The 15602-nt window shown below is 29.5% G+C and overlaps 1 protein-coding gene across 1 annotated transcript in view; it reads right to left on the bottom strand.

Moving 5' to 3' along the window:
* The window catches only part of LOC106790559 (serine/threonine-protein kinase 25-like), a gene marked incomplete at its 3' end in the record, with an annotated part of 36297 nt that overhangs the window by 19237 nt on the left and 1458 nt on the right, over positions 1–15602 (bottom strand).

The raw sequence follows: 15602 nt of genomic DNA, 5'->3' as shown, positions 1-15602 counted from the left end.
AAAAAAAAAAAAAAAGAAACAAAAAGATAATAATAATAATATAAACGACAATGGTCACGTTAAATGCAAAAGAATAAGAATAAGAAAAATAAAAATAAAAAGAACAATCGTTCATAGAGGGTCGATGCAAAGTAACAGGAAAAATAAAAGAAAGAAAAGGGGTGATGAATAAGAAGAAGACTGAGGAGTCGGGTGGTGGGATTGTAAGGAAAAGAATAAGAAAAAGAAAAAAAGTAAGATGGGGGTCGGTTGGTTGGTTAGTTAGGGGGTGGGTTGCAGTACTCGTCGATGAATTTGGCGGAGTAGTCGAGAGTTGGTGGCTGTTAAATCTTTTCATAGTCTTTCCCATTCCACCCCACCTTCCCCCATACATCTACCCCTTCCCTTTTCATTTACCCTTATTGCTCTTTAGCGTGCTACTCCTTCTCTTGGGCTCGGTGAAACTCGCGACACAAATTATAATTAGCGGGTGTCAGCGACACAGAGAACGAACCGTCACGTTCATAGGTGGTTCGTTGGTTGGTTGGTTGGTTCGTTGGTTGGTTATAAAGTGCCGGGCTGTTCTAGCCAAGTTGAAGAGTAGCAGATGGATATAGCTGTAGGTTCTGAAGTACCATCATCACGCATATACCTTTCCTTGTATTATATATCCCCCTACAACCCTCTTTATCATGGAATACTTGCATTGTTCTCCCTATTTACTTTATACCTGGAAAATTTAGCCGAGTATTTTAGCAGCAAAATTTCAACTATTATACACTAGGATTGTGCTCGCATATATATATAAAAAAAGTACTCGGATTAGTATTGTAATCTATATTAAATCATACGAATAATATCGTTTTGTTATATTCCTGTGTAAAATTGATATTAATTGATCATTTTTTATTTTAAATATAATATGTTGTTAATTATATTATATAAATAGTATGTAAAGTGGAGAAGAATAGAAAATATATAAGAATATTATAATTTTTCTAATATATATTCTAAAATTATTCTGTATATCGTCGTTTTGATCGTATTTCGTTCCTTTTCTTTTTAAATCCAATTAATGTAAATATTTCACATGAAAATAAAGAGAAAAGAAAACAAGAAAAATAAGCAAATACGAGATCGATTTATCGATATTTCTTTTTTTTTTATTTAATTTTTATTTTAATTAATATAAATTAATAGGATCTCGAGCATCTGTTTCTATACGGGACTACTGTACGTGTATACAAATGCATTGAAAAATGTTCATTAAAATTCTACGAATGGAACAAAAAATAAAATATATATATATATATATATATATATAGATAATATAATTGATATCTCGTTGCACTGTCCTTGGTTTATAATAATTCTACACTAATCTTACGTCCTTGACGAAGAAATGGAAAGGAAAAAAGAGAAAGAAAAAAAGAAAAAAGAAAAAATTAACGAGCCGTCTCGAGAGTCGTGTTCATGACAGATGATGGAACGCAAAATTAATGAGAGTGTCTACTACTACTACTACTACACTACTACCACCTTCTTCTTCTCGAACTAAAAGCTTCGTACCGATGATGTGTTGTTTTGTTGGTCCTCATCTCTATTTCGACAACGAGACTCTGACTCCCTCTTTAACTCCATTTCACTTGGTTAATTTGATTTTACGTGACCTCGTCTATCCTAGTGCAACCAGTAACTAGATGGACAAGTTACTTGTTTTCGAACTAACTCGTATACAACCATAGATACTTATCTATGTGTATGTGTGTACGTATGTAACTATGGACAACAGTGGTCTCTGTTTGTCTCGTCACAACGACCCACCATGACGAACATACGCGCACTTATGCTAATATGCTATTACACGATTTTGCTTAGAATTAATCTGACACTTCAACGTTATTTGATACAATTGAAATAAGTCTAAATAATGATAAACCTAAATCTATTATTTTGTTGTTTATCGTAATTGATCAAATATACAAGACTTAATTTTTAACAAATTATTTATCTAATACTTTATATATATATAGGTATTCGTTTATATAATTAAATAAGATCATTTTAGAGATAATGATAATGCAATATTTTTAGAATGCAAAATTTTCATTAGAAGTTGAAAATTGGTTGTGGTTGGGTTTAATTGTTTTCTTAATTTTTCTTATTTTTTCTTTTTTTTTTATATGCAATTACATCATTATTTTCATAATATAAAAGGATGCAGATATACATAATTTGTTCTTATTTTATAAATTACATTTGGTATCAAACCAACGAGACAGTTCGATTAAAAATGTGTCAATCGTTAAAATCAATTATTTTTTAGATGTGTTTGTCATCAAGATAATAAATTTAATATTTACACCGGGGTAACACCTTAATTAAAGAAATGGTTCGTTCCAAAAGTTAGACTCTACCTTCGTTCTTACTTGACGTCAATTGCTTTCGAGAAGACAAGCCCAAACACAAATATCTATATCATCGTCTTCTTGTTTGATATCGTTCAGAATGAACTTGCCAACTTCCTTATTATACTAAAGACTGTCTCGTAACACACAGTCAATTACACTATTTAAACTTGATATACTTGAAAAACTTGTCTCCTATACATTTTCAATCGTCAGTTATCAAGAAAAGCGAGAAATAAACGAAAATTATAAGCAAGGAGACCTGAAAAGTTCTGACCTTTCTATGAGAAGGGTTGTTGAAAAGTTTTGAGCCTATTACAAGCTGGTTTGAAAAGTTCTGAGCTTCCTATAAGAAGGGTTGAAAAGTTTTGAGCCTATTAACAGGATAGACTGAAAAGTTCTGAGCTTCCTACGAGAACACTTGAAAAATGTTATAAATTTACGTAAAGTTTATATTTCATTTATTTTGTTAAATCAAATCTTATTTGTTGAATCGACATATTTTAATTAAATACATCTATCTATCTAATAGTTTATTATTGAACAAAAACCAATTAAATAATATGATATATATATATAATGTTATATAGTAAATTAACATAGATATAGTATTGTATTGTGTTGAAGTAAACGATCAATGATTTGAAAAAAAAAAAAAAAAAGAAATTAAAAGCAACACAAAGAAAAGTAGAAAAAAAAAGTAATTAAACGACAGTACTTTAGATCCTCACGATCTTTTAACACGCGTGAATTAATTCTAAACGAAACGGGTCGATGGTATGGTCACCATGTATATATATACACACATATAACGAATTAGTGGAATTTGTAGTACGGAATCCTTGTTCAAACCCTCTAACACAAGGGTATTTTGCGTTCGAAGCACGTAGAAACAGCAGTGTTTGGACGATACGAAATAGCTTGAGCGATATGTTTAGATGCGTGCAAGCAAGAATTTTGAGCAGTAATCGGCAAAGTCAACACTTCCGATAACGAGATACAACCTAAAAACAGTGCTACTAACAACGACGAGTATCGTGATCATACAAAAAGAAAAATAAAAAGAAGAAGAAAGAAAAGTAATAATAATAATTTACAAATCCAAAGGATATATCGTTGAATTAAATCGAAACAGTTGTAACACACACACACACTAACACACATAGAGGTCCAGAGGCAAAGATAAAAATATTGGGAAAGAGTAAGGATCCTTTCGTGATGAGTTTATTCTATCGGTGACCCGTAAAATGGTCATTCCATTTGTAGAAAATGGTAGTTCAGCGACCTTCAATTTATATCTAGAGAAAGTTCAGTAGAGAAAAAGGAAATTGAGTCTATGAATCAACCGACTGATAGATATCGTTCTCCAAGGAAACAGAATTCCTTTTTTTAATCTTTGCTTTTTCTATTTCTTATTTTTATTTCGATATATTTCCTGACATTCTTTTCTCTTAGGTAAAGAACGTAAATTATTTTACAAATTAATTAATATCAATTCGATTTACGTGTGTCATCAATTACGTGAATCTTTCTCATATAGAAAGTTTCGAATAAAGCGAAAGTCTATCGATGACTAGAAAAAAGAAAAGAAGACAGAGAAAAGTAAGAATAATTTCAATCTTTATAGAAAGTATTGTAAATGCTTTAAAAAAAAAAAAAAAAGAAAACTCATTTATTTTTTGAGGAGACAGCGATTTTACTCGACTTTCATTTCTTTACAAAATTTGACTTTTTTTTCTTATTTTTTTTTTTTTTTTTTGAAAGTATTTCCATTGACATTTACAACATGGTATTTAGCAATGTTTTGTAGAAGAAAAAAATAAGAAAAAGGAAAGACAATTGGAATTCAATTGATCGGAGAAACAAAATCCCGTGATAGTTTTCGAGAGAAAGGAGTACGATCGTGACAAGAAAATTTGATGTCAGTGTACGAAGGTCTACGTGTTCGTTATGGTAACTAGACGACTTAGCACCAATTCAACTTCCAAATTCGAAAGTAATTCAAAATGCGTGTTCGAGTTGGCGTCACGTGTTATGGGGTTCCGACCTCCTTCAACGAATTAATGAACGGTATAAAGACGTTTTACGAAAGGACGAGAACACCAACAACGGATAAAAGAGAGAAAGAGACATATATATAGATATAGTATTCTATATAGTATAGGTATTCTATGAAATAACTGGTTTGGGTCAGGTAATATATAAAATAACTGGTAGGTCAGTTAATTTGTACAATGCCTGACCTGCCAACTTTTCTTTGCCATTTTATGAACCTTTGCAGATAGATTTATAACTCAGCGCAGTATTCTACGCGTAGATAAAAGATTGTACTTTAATTTAATATAAAAATCATTAAAATCCGATTGCTATAAGTATACAAAATATTCATGCGAACTATTCTGAAAAACAACATTTCTTCGAAATCCACCGTTGAAATAAAACATTGTTCTCTATCAAATTACTTTTATTAAATGTTGTTTTTTATACCCTTTTGAATGTTATGCATTTGTATAAAGGTTATTACCATGCACCTAATACATAAAATTGAAGATTATAACGTTCTCATTTTAGCATTATTTTAATATTTATGCAATTTCTTAAATAAAACTACACTATAAAGATGTAATTATTACAATATATATATTTATATATGTAGATCTGGTACTAAACGTTTAAACTTCGATAATCGAGTAGACGGAAAATTGATTTGATCGATTAATTGCAAATCACTCGTTGATTACTCTAATTGAAATTTAATTAGAATTCAAATCGAAATTGGAAGCTGCCATTGCAAGTGGCTCTTATTAATTTCTAACGATTGAACGAACGAAAGAATGCAATATATGCATCAAAGTGAGTGATTAGCTTTTACTAAGAATTCCAATTGGAATGATTTTCTCTTTTTTTCCAATGCCAACGTAAGATCAGGTTGTTAGAATTTGAAGACGCGATAATTTTCTGACGATACGTGTCTTGTATTATTAGATGATTTTTTTATATTTTCATTTTTAGAATGTATGTGTGTGATAAATTGTATATTGTTTTATATTAAATAATAATATTGAAATTATCAATTTTTCGCTATTAGTTACTGATTTCTTATAGAATGAATCTCACGAATACGTTTTTAAGTTAATTTACTTTTATTATGTTACACCTCGTATCAATTAATTAGAATTGTCAAATAAAAGAATGAGAAAGATGTGAAATAAATTTTTACTATAAAAACTACGAGAGCAAAAGATTAATGTACTTATTACGCGTTTTAATTAAATTTATATATTAAAAAAAAAAAAAAAAAAAAATAAAAAAAAAATAAAAACCTTATATAAAATTATAAGACTCATTGTAAATGATTCGACGTCGAATGTTGTTTTTAAATAGAACAATTTTGCTCGCTACTATTTTTATTCGCCCCCATTGTGTAGAGATAATAATTAAAAATAAAAAAGAAAAGGAAAGAAAAAAAAAGAAATAAATTGTTAGCAGACGTGTTCCCCTTAATTATTGTTTTCTCGCTAAGCACGCAAAACGATGGTACAACCAACCATCTGCGTATACATATATTCGTTAAAAGTGTATAAAATGGAGAAGAGACACGATACTAAATAATAAACATAAATTGAATCGAAACAACGAAAAGATGGGTAAGAGTGGAGACGGAGGAGGGGAGGGGGGGAAGAGAGACGGTCATTAACTACGCTCAAAAGATTTATTTCCTTACATTTTAATCGCGCCAAGTAATAATAAGTAAGAATCCTTCGTACATTCTCTTCCTTTCTTTCTTCATCATCTTCCCGTTACTTTCTTTCTTTTTTTTTTTTATTTAAATCCTCTTCTTTTCCTTTTTAATTTTTTTTTTTCGTTGAATTCTGCGAAGGAAACACGTCAGATCCTTACATATGAATATTCATTTAATTAAATCGAAATGACCTCGGTTAACATAGCATAACGTATATGTGTATATGTATGTATGTATGTATGCGTATAAAATATATGAACATATTATACTACTTTAACGCACACTTTCATACGATGTGATGGTCACCGCGAAAACATTAGATCGAGCTGCATAATGCACAACCAACATCCCAAACAACCAACCAACCAACCAACCACCACCTACCTACCAACCTACCTAGCTGTTAATAACGGTTACGCGAGATAAATTTACTGCTTTCGTTCGTAATATTGTTTCTTTTTCGAAAAAATGTTTCTTTTGTGGAATGTGCTTTTTATTACATCGACCAACAACAACTGGGGGACTTCATTTAACGGCTTGTTACTCTCGAAAAATTGGCTAATTAAAATCTTTTATAATCCTATCTCTTTCTCTTTCTCTCTTTTATATATATATATATTTAAATGTTCGTTTTAAAGTAGAAACGAGAACGTTGTTGTTTAATAAAATTGTTAAATATATGTGTACCCGTAGTATGTAAATTTTTTTACGAAGAGATCTTGAAATATATATTTCGTTTGAAATTTATTCGACGAATTTTAATTAAATTCCATAGAGATAGATTCAAAGTGAATAGGCGTTAATTGTTATACGTTTTATATACGATATAACAAGATTTATATTTACTCTTTCTTATCGTACATATATATATATATTTTATAATTTAATCAATGGAACTAATCTGAAACGACTGTACATATATATATATACATTAGTTTTATTAAATCAATATTTCAACACATTCGTGTCTTCGAATTATTTTAAAAATATTATACACGATTTAGATTGTTCTTATAAATGTTATAAAATATTTGTATAATACAATCTGTTAATACGATATCATATATATATATATATATAATAAAAGTTATTTCAAAAGATTACATCGTTTAAACCGTACGGGTAATGCATAAGAAAACATTAATGAATCATCGTTCGTTTATAAATTTGAAAAATGTTTACTCTCTCGTACACGCGACTACGAAGATAACGATATCGATATCGATTATGTGTAACACTTACGCCTAAAGCGTTATAAGTTACATATATTCGAGATAGTAGAATCGATATTCTCTTTTCTACTTTTTTTTTTAATTAATTTACACCATGGCAAACCAGATAAAAAAAAAAGGTCATGAAAAAACTGGTCTTACTGAAACGTTGCCGATTTATTTCTTACTGCGAATGTAAAATTAACGTTTTTTGTTTATCGAGTCATATGTTTTTTTTTCTTTTTTTTTTAATATTGAAATACGAAAATCGTTGAATATCACGACGATATTCAAAATCAGCCCCGTTGTGCGTCAAATGATTTACGAATTGTTATTCAACGATTTTAGATTCGCGCGATTATCTATTCGTGCGTTAAATTAGAAATTTGATCCATTCGTTCGTGTTCAATGATCCGAAGAAAAATAAATACACCGATCTTTGTGTTTTTTTATTCTATTCGATTTCCGATCATTATAATATCCAAAACAGAAATATAATATATTCTTCTCGCAATCAATATGAAATTATATATTTCTAATAATATTTCAGTAATAATATAATTGAACGTCTCGTTGAATTTACATGTAAGAGAGTTTGTTGTTCAATCATATTTGAGTTTGCTACTGAAAATAATAATCTTTAATAAAGAAGAAAAAATTTCAGAATAATTGAATAAAATTCGTAGAGAGTATTAAAATAAAATAATATTCCATGTTATATAGGTGATACATACTTATATATTCGAGTTATGTATAGGGTACACACCCATTTTCTATTTACTTATGTATGCGGTATACAATACGAACTATCATGTTGAGTATTCAACAAACGATCACGTAGCTTTGTCGAGTGACGCATCATTTTTCAAAAGAACGGCTTCACAGTATTTTAACGATTATGCAGAACAACATTCCAGAAACTAAAAAGGTTATAATATTAGCGAAGAAAAAAAAATGAACAAAAAAAAAAAAAAGAAAAAAAGAAAAACAATAATTTAACTTATTTACCCGATGATAACTTGTTGCTGGTAATGGTAATAAAACTTGAACAATTTTATAACTTTGAAAGTTGACGTGCGAGGTCGACCAATGGTAGGAGTGAACGAGAAACAACGTTCCACCTCGATTGGAAGATCCTTGAGTTGCAAGATCGGATTATTACGTATGTATCGTATTCTTTTATTAAATTACGATTAAGTGTATTAGTTGTGTTTTATAAGATTTTTATGCATATACATACGTTTCTCAAAATAACCTTCGTATAATTTACAAACTCTTCATTTTACTTTTCTTTTTTTTATATATACTAATCGTAATTTAATACACGTTGGTATAAATATAATACGTTTTCTTTTTCCTTTTCGTTTAATTATATATATTTTAAAAAAATATTATTAATATATTCAAATGTGATGTGTTTTTTGTAAAATATAATATTTAATATATGGATATATTTACATACTCTTTTACATTTTATTTGTAATTTTTCGTATACGTACTGAAAAAATAAAAACGATATATTGGATATCTTTCTATTTATTTATTTGGAGAGAAAAAAAAAAAGAAATCGAAAACATCCTTCAACTTCCGTTTTTGACCTCCGTTAAAGGTCGGACAACATTCTTATCTCACTATTAAACTACACATGAATCTAGAAAAATACAGAAGAAGAAAAATAAAATAGAAAAAGAAAAAAGAGGCAAATATAGCAAGAGTCAACCTTGCAGTCGCTTTGGCTGATATTGCATTGAAGGAAAGATGAGGTGGGTGAGGAGGAAAAGGGGGAGGAGGAGAAGGGAAAAAGGAACATTCTACTCTAAGAGATCTTACGGTCCACGAGAATCCTGTTACACCGGTATTTCCTTTCTGCATTGAAGTGATCGTTCACAAAAATGATTGCTTTTGTCTTCTGGATGACTTTAACTAAACAAGGGTATTTAAATCATATTATAAATATCATCGAATGTTTCATTATAATTTACGAATCTCAATATTGTACGAACAAAATAAAACTTCAATATGTTCGATTTAAGTGTATATATATATATATTGTACTTTGGAATCTTTTATTTGATCCAAAGAAAAATTAATTTATCTGCCTAATTTTTTTTTCTTCTTTTTTAAACTATGCGTATTAATTCTTAAAAACCTTTGGTGAAAAAAAGAAAATGAATATCAATCGATAAATAAATAGATACTAGAGTGCTTTAATTTATCTATATATATGATATTAATAAATATTTTAATAAACGAATACAAAATACCCCCTACACAAAAAAAGGGTTAATCAAGGAAACGATATTTAACTATGTATAACAAATGTTAACTATAATATTAAGTTGAAAATAATTTAATCGACGATATATTAAACGCCTTAAGGGTATTAAAAAAAAAAATTATTATATAAATTTGTGTTATATTAAAATTGTAAACAATGTTGATAAATGCATCAGGATTACTATTATACGTATCATATAACTTTAAGAACTTGTAATCGAATCGTGCTTTATTTTTCTACTTTTCAAAGATACAGATCTCGAATGTTCGATCGGATGGTACGAAAGGCGACACCAAAACCACTTTCTAAGATCCCCCCCTGCACCCCCTCCCGTCTCGGATTGCTGCCGAGACTTTCTGAGGTTAGGGCTGATGCCTAGAAACTGGTCCCTTTCTTTCCTACCTTCCTTCCTTCCTTCCTACCTTTTACTTTTTCTTCCATTTCTTTTTCTTCTATCACCTTCAACTTCTTTTCGTTCGTATCGTTTACGATGCACAGACGTCAAAGAGGCTAGGTTCAACCCCACAACAATATATCGTCTTGCACACGCATGTTGGAATTTCAAAAAAATACGACCCTTTTTCTTCTACCTTTTGACATCAATTTTTTTTTGTTGACACAAAATATTCGTACAGGTTTTTGTCAAACGTTATTTAAAAATAATAATTGTTATTTTGTATATATGTATAAGACAATGAACATGAATCTTGGTTTATCTTCATCTTAAGTTAATTTACATATATATATGTAAATTTAAAAATATAAAACAAAGAAGAATTTTTATTATACCTCAACCCTCCCCAATCTCCATTGATTTATTTTCATCCAAGGAGTATAACGAGTTCCACGAAAATCTTCATAGAAATATTATATTGTCCTAGCTATCGTAAAAAAAGATTGCATTGTGTTTTCTTCTTTTATTTTTTTATACGTTGCAAATAATATATTATACAGAGTGTCCTAAATAACTCTAGTCAAAATTTTTCAAGTACTTGCGATAATCTGACAAAAAAAATACTTTAAACCAAAGTTGATCTGTTTTGATTGACTATGCATTGCAATAAAAAAAAAGTTCGAACGAAATTTTTTATACTTATATCAAGCGGATTTTTATGATTTTTATATTAAATTAAAGTACACTCTTTTGTCTACGCGTAGAATACCATATCGAGTTATAAATTTAGCATGTACAGTTCAGGAAATGTCAGAGAATGCAATGATGTAAATTGTGCATATTTGCAATTTCTTTCAAAAGTTTTGGTAAGTATTTTTTATACTAAAAGTAAATAAATTTTAATGAAATTTATATTAAATTAAAGTACACTCTTTTGTCTACACGTAGAATACTTTGTAAAGTTATGAAAATCAAATGTAAGGTGCAGAAAATGTCTGTGAATCCAATGCTGTAAAGTGTGCATCTTTGCCATTTCTTTAAAAAGTTTCGGTAAATATTTTTTACACTTTTAGCAAATGAATTTTAATGATTTTTATATTAAATTAAAGTGCACACTTTTGGCTACGCGGAGAGTACCATATTGAGTTATCAATCAATTTGCAAAGGTTCATAAAATGGCAATGAATGCAATGCTGCAAAATTTTTCCTACTTTGCCATTTCTTTGAAAAGTTTCGGCAAATATTTTTTATACTTAGAGTGAATAGATTTTAATAAAACTTATATTAAATTAAAGTGCACACTTTTAGCTATACGTAGAGTACAAATTTGAGTTATAAATCAATTTGCAAAGATTCAAAAAATGGCAAAGAAAAGTTAGCGGATTAGGCAATGTGAGCAATGCCTGATGGCCAGGCATTGTTAACATTACCGGCCTAGGTTCCAAACCACCCCCGGCAATGTTAACAATGCCTGGCCTTAGGCAATGTGAACAATGCCTAATACGCCAATTTTTCTTTGCCATTTTTTTAACCTTTGCAAATTGATTTATAACTCAAATTTGTATTCTACGTGTAGACAAAAGAATGCACTTTAATTTAATATAAAAATCATGAAAATCTACTTGCTAAAAATATAAAAAATATTTGCCGAAACTTTTCAAAGAAATGGCAAAGTAGGAAATATTTGCAGCATCGTATTCTTTGCCATTTTATGAGCTTTTCCGGATTGATTTATTACTCGATATGGTATTCTACGTATAGAAAAAAGAGTGTACTTTAATTTAATACAAGTTTTATTAAAATTTATTCACTTTTAGTATAAAAAATATTTACCAAAACTTTTGAAAGAAATTACAAAGATGCACAATTTACAGCATTGCATTCTCTGACATTTTATGAAGTTTACATGCTAAATTTATAACTTGACAAAGTATTCTGCGCGTAGACAAAAGAGTGCACTTTAATTTAATATAAAAATCATTAAGATCCCCTTGCTATAAGTATACAAAATATTAAAAGTATATTCTCACGGGAGCAAATCGCAGTTTCATGTTAACTTGTAAAAAATGTATTGTTAAGTCAAAAATACTAGGGGCTATTTGAAAAAATAAAGGTTGCCTTAAAAAACAATAAAAAAGAAATTTGTTTCGATAATTTTTTTATTGCTATGTATAGTCAATTAAAAACAGATCAACTTTGGTTTAAAGTATCTTTTTGTCAGATTATCGCAAATACTTGAAATATTGTGACTAGATTTATTTGGGACACTCTGTATATGGACCGTTTATTTTGAAAATGGTGTAAGTCCATTTGCAGCTTGTAAGTATATACATCAGTTTAATAAAATACGCCTAAAAAAAATTTATATAATCAAATTACATATTGATAAAACAGTAGGAACATTGCCATACTTCAAATAATTTGTTTAAATTTTATAATTAATAAATATGTTAACCTTTAATTTTCTCGAAACAAGAGAAAATGGAATTACAACACTTTCAAAATGAACGGTCGATATAATACTTATATTTGACGATGATTAAATAAAATTTTGTTGTTATTTTATCAAAGGAAAAGGATCACGCGAAGGGATGAGAGAAAAATCGAAACTATCGTTCGACATTATTCGATGCTTTTAACCTGACACTTTTCACAATGCGTTTTGCAAAATAAACATTCGTATATTTTTCAAGCTGTGTGTTCAAAAAATAGAGAATATGACAAGTAAAATAAAATGCATGGGAATGGTCAAATAATGTCAGTGAGAAAAGAAAATCGTCATATCGAAATGGACGAGGTGAAATAATATCCACGTTGCGTCCCTCCCCCTCCTCCCATCGACTATATTTAAAAAATAAAATATTTCTTCGATTAAACGAATAAACGATTAAAAATAAATATTTATTTATTTAGTATTTCTCTCGTCCAAAAATTACAATTTTTAATGATAAAATTTAACAGGGAACTTGGACATGAAAGAAGTAGAACTTAGTTTGATTTAGTTGGACGTTTCGTCCCTTTATTGGGACTTCTTCAGCAACTTAATCTTTACAGTTTAGCGTCTTTTTCTACTCAATGAATTTTCCCAATAAGAAGTCCCAATAAAGGGACGAAACGTCCAACTAAATCAAACTAAGTTCTACTTCTTTCATGTCCAAGTTCCCTGTTAAATTTTATCATTAATAAATATTTATATTTAGTTGATCAATAATTAAATTTAAGGGGAAAATTATATAATAGAAAAAAAAAATACTAGTATTATTAATTATTACGTACGTGTCACGCGGGTGAGTTAGAAAAGATTTGAACCTAACACGGAAACAATTTTTATTTTCCTCTCTCTCTTTCTCTCGATTTAATTAAATTTTATTTGAAAAAGAAAATAAATGTTGTGTTGTTGTTGTGCTGCAGAAAATCAAATCTTTTCGATAGATCCACATATATATATATATCCTTGTACGTATATTAAAAGTAAATAAAAATGAAAGACAAAAATTGTATGGAATATCTTAAAAGAAAAAAACATGAAAATATTTTGAAAACATTAAATTTCCAATTTTTTGATTTAACGTTGAATAAAAATTGTTCTTTCCCGATATATACAAAATGAAATATTAAGAAAGAAGGAATGGACGTGGGAAAATGATACATACGGTTTAACTGGTATATACACATCATACCGAATTACAAGTTAGTACATTTCATTCCTTATTACGAGTGTTATCAATCGAAATGTCAATTGAAAGTTTTAGATCGTAACTTGGATGACGAAAAAAGAAAAAAAAAAAATAACAAGAACTTGTATCCCAAATATCTAGAGATCCAAATCTAAGAAAATTATATATTTAAAAGACAGCTACAAATTTTTCTCATTTTAACAAACCCCATAAGATTTGTAAACTCTTCGAAAATATGATGAATTTATTTTCGAAGATAAACAATAAAACACAACACATTCATGAATATTTTATTCAATTAGATTAGAAAGTACGACGACAACGACGATAAGAAAAAACAAATGTTTCGTATATTGTTCATCAATAAAATAATACGAAACCAAATAGACATACGTATATCGTGGGTGGAAAATTCATTTAAAAAGAAAAGCACGAATCACTTTCGGTACTCTAATTTAACATCCTCAATATTTTATTATAAATATTATTACTGATGAAATTGAAAAAAAAAAAAGAAAAAAAAAAAAAAAAGAAATGATTGCACGAGTAGGGTGAGTTTTCTTTACATACATGCACAACTCAAAATGAAACTTATTAAACTCCGTTACTTTAACGACTCTACGCATCATACAAGGAGGTTACATCGGTTGTTGCCCTACTTTCCTATCATGCACGGAAGGATTCTTTTTTTTCCTTTTCCTTCTTTCTTCCCCTCCCCCTTTTACCCCGTTCCCCCGTCCCTCATTTTCTTATACAAAAGCGTACAAGTTAACAAAGGATGAAAAGAGATGGATATACACCGTGGTACGGTTTTCTCGTAGTAACTACGAATGGAATAATTCCAACTTTTGAAAAAGAAAAGAAAAAAAAGGAAAACATAGACAGACGGACGGACGGACGGATAGACAGAGGAAAAAAGGTAAAATACAAGAAGACAAATCTTAAGGAACCGGGTTGCAAAAGATTCGTTGAAATTGAGGCTCGTTAGCAGCAGCAAGCAACGTTACACCACGCAACAAGAATCAACGAGTGAAGTGAATGTTCACCAAAGAGAAAGAAAAATAGAAAAAGAAAAATAGAAAAGAATAGAGTGGAGATGAGTGTGTTGAGTCTAGAGTGGTCGTTTCCTTTGGTCTTTCCTTATATATATATATATATATATATATGTATGTGTAGATTCCTGTGTAGAATTGCTGTTGGCTGTTACTGTTGGTGGTTATATTGTTCTTGTTGTGTTGTGTTGTGTTCTTGTTGTTGGTTTTTTTTTTTTTTTTTACGAGACACAGGTTAGATTTTGTGACATTCCTTTCGTAGATGGTTTTAAGCCTCATAAGGTATTCTACGACGTGCTTTTCTAGATACTTAAGAGGCGCACCAGGAGGATTCCACTCTCGCGTTACCTTTCTCTTTCTTCTCTGGCTCACCCAACTACCCCTCCCCTCCCCCCTCTCTCATACCCCGTCTTCGTCCTCCCACCTAATTCTCTCTTTTTTCATTTTTCTCTCTTGGAACACCGATACCACCACAGTCTCGTCGAGTTATTCCAACATTTGAGACCTGTATACTACTGTGTATACGTGTACATATTAGATGTGTGTGAGTGTGTGTGTTTGTACATTTGTACGTGTACTTACAACTCCTACAGGTTATACGCTCGATAGTTTGAATTCTAATTGCAGTTCAATGGAAAGGAGACGACGCGAAATGCTTTCGTATTTATTCCGAGGAAAATTCTCGTGAATATAAGGAATTGAATTTAAATGAAAATGAAAAAAGATATTATAGTAGTTCTTATAATAAATAATAATCATAATAATAATAGTAATATTGTATGGTACATTCGATAAAAAGGCATCTCGGTAGAATTATTAAAATTAATATTCTAATTATTTAATAATCGTAGAATAAAGCTT

This window comes from Polistes canadensis, unplaced genomic scaffold, assembly GCF_001313835.1.
Source record: "Polistes canadensis isolate GaletaPanama2010 unplaced genomic scaffold, ASM131383v1 scaffold_247, whole genome shotgun sequence".
NCBI lineage: Eukaryota > Metazoa > Arthropoda > Insecta > Hymenoptera > Vespidae > Polistes > Polistes canadensis.
The sequence above is the reverse complement of the archived record's forward strand: the minus strand, read 5'-3'. Positions and strand labels throughout refer to the sequence as shown.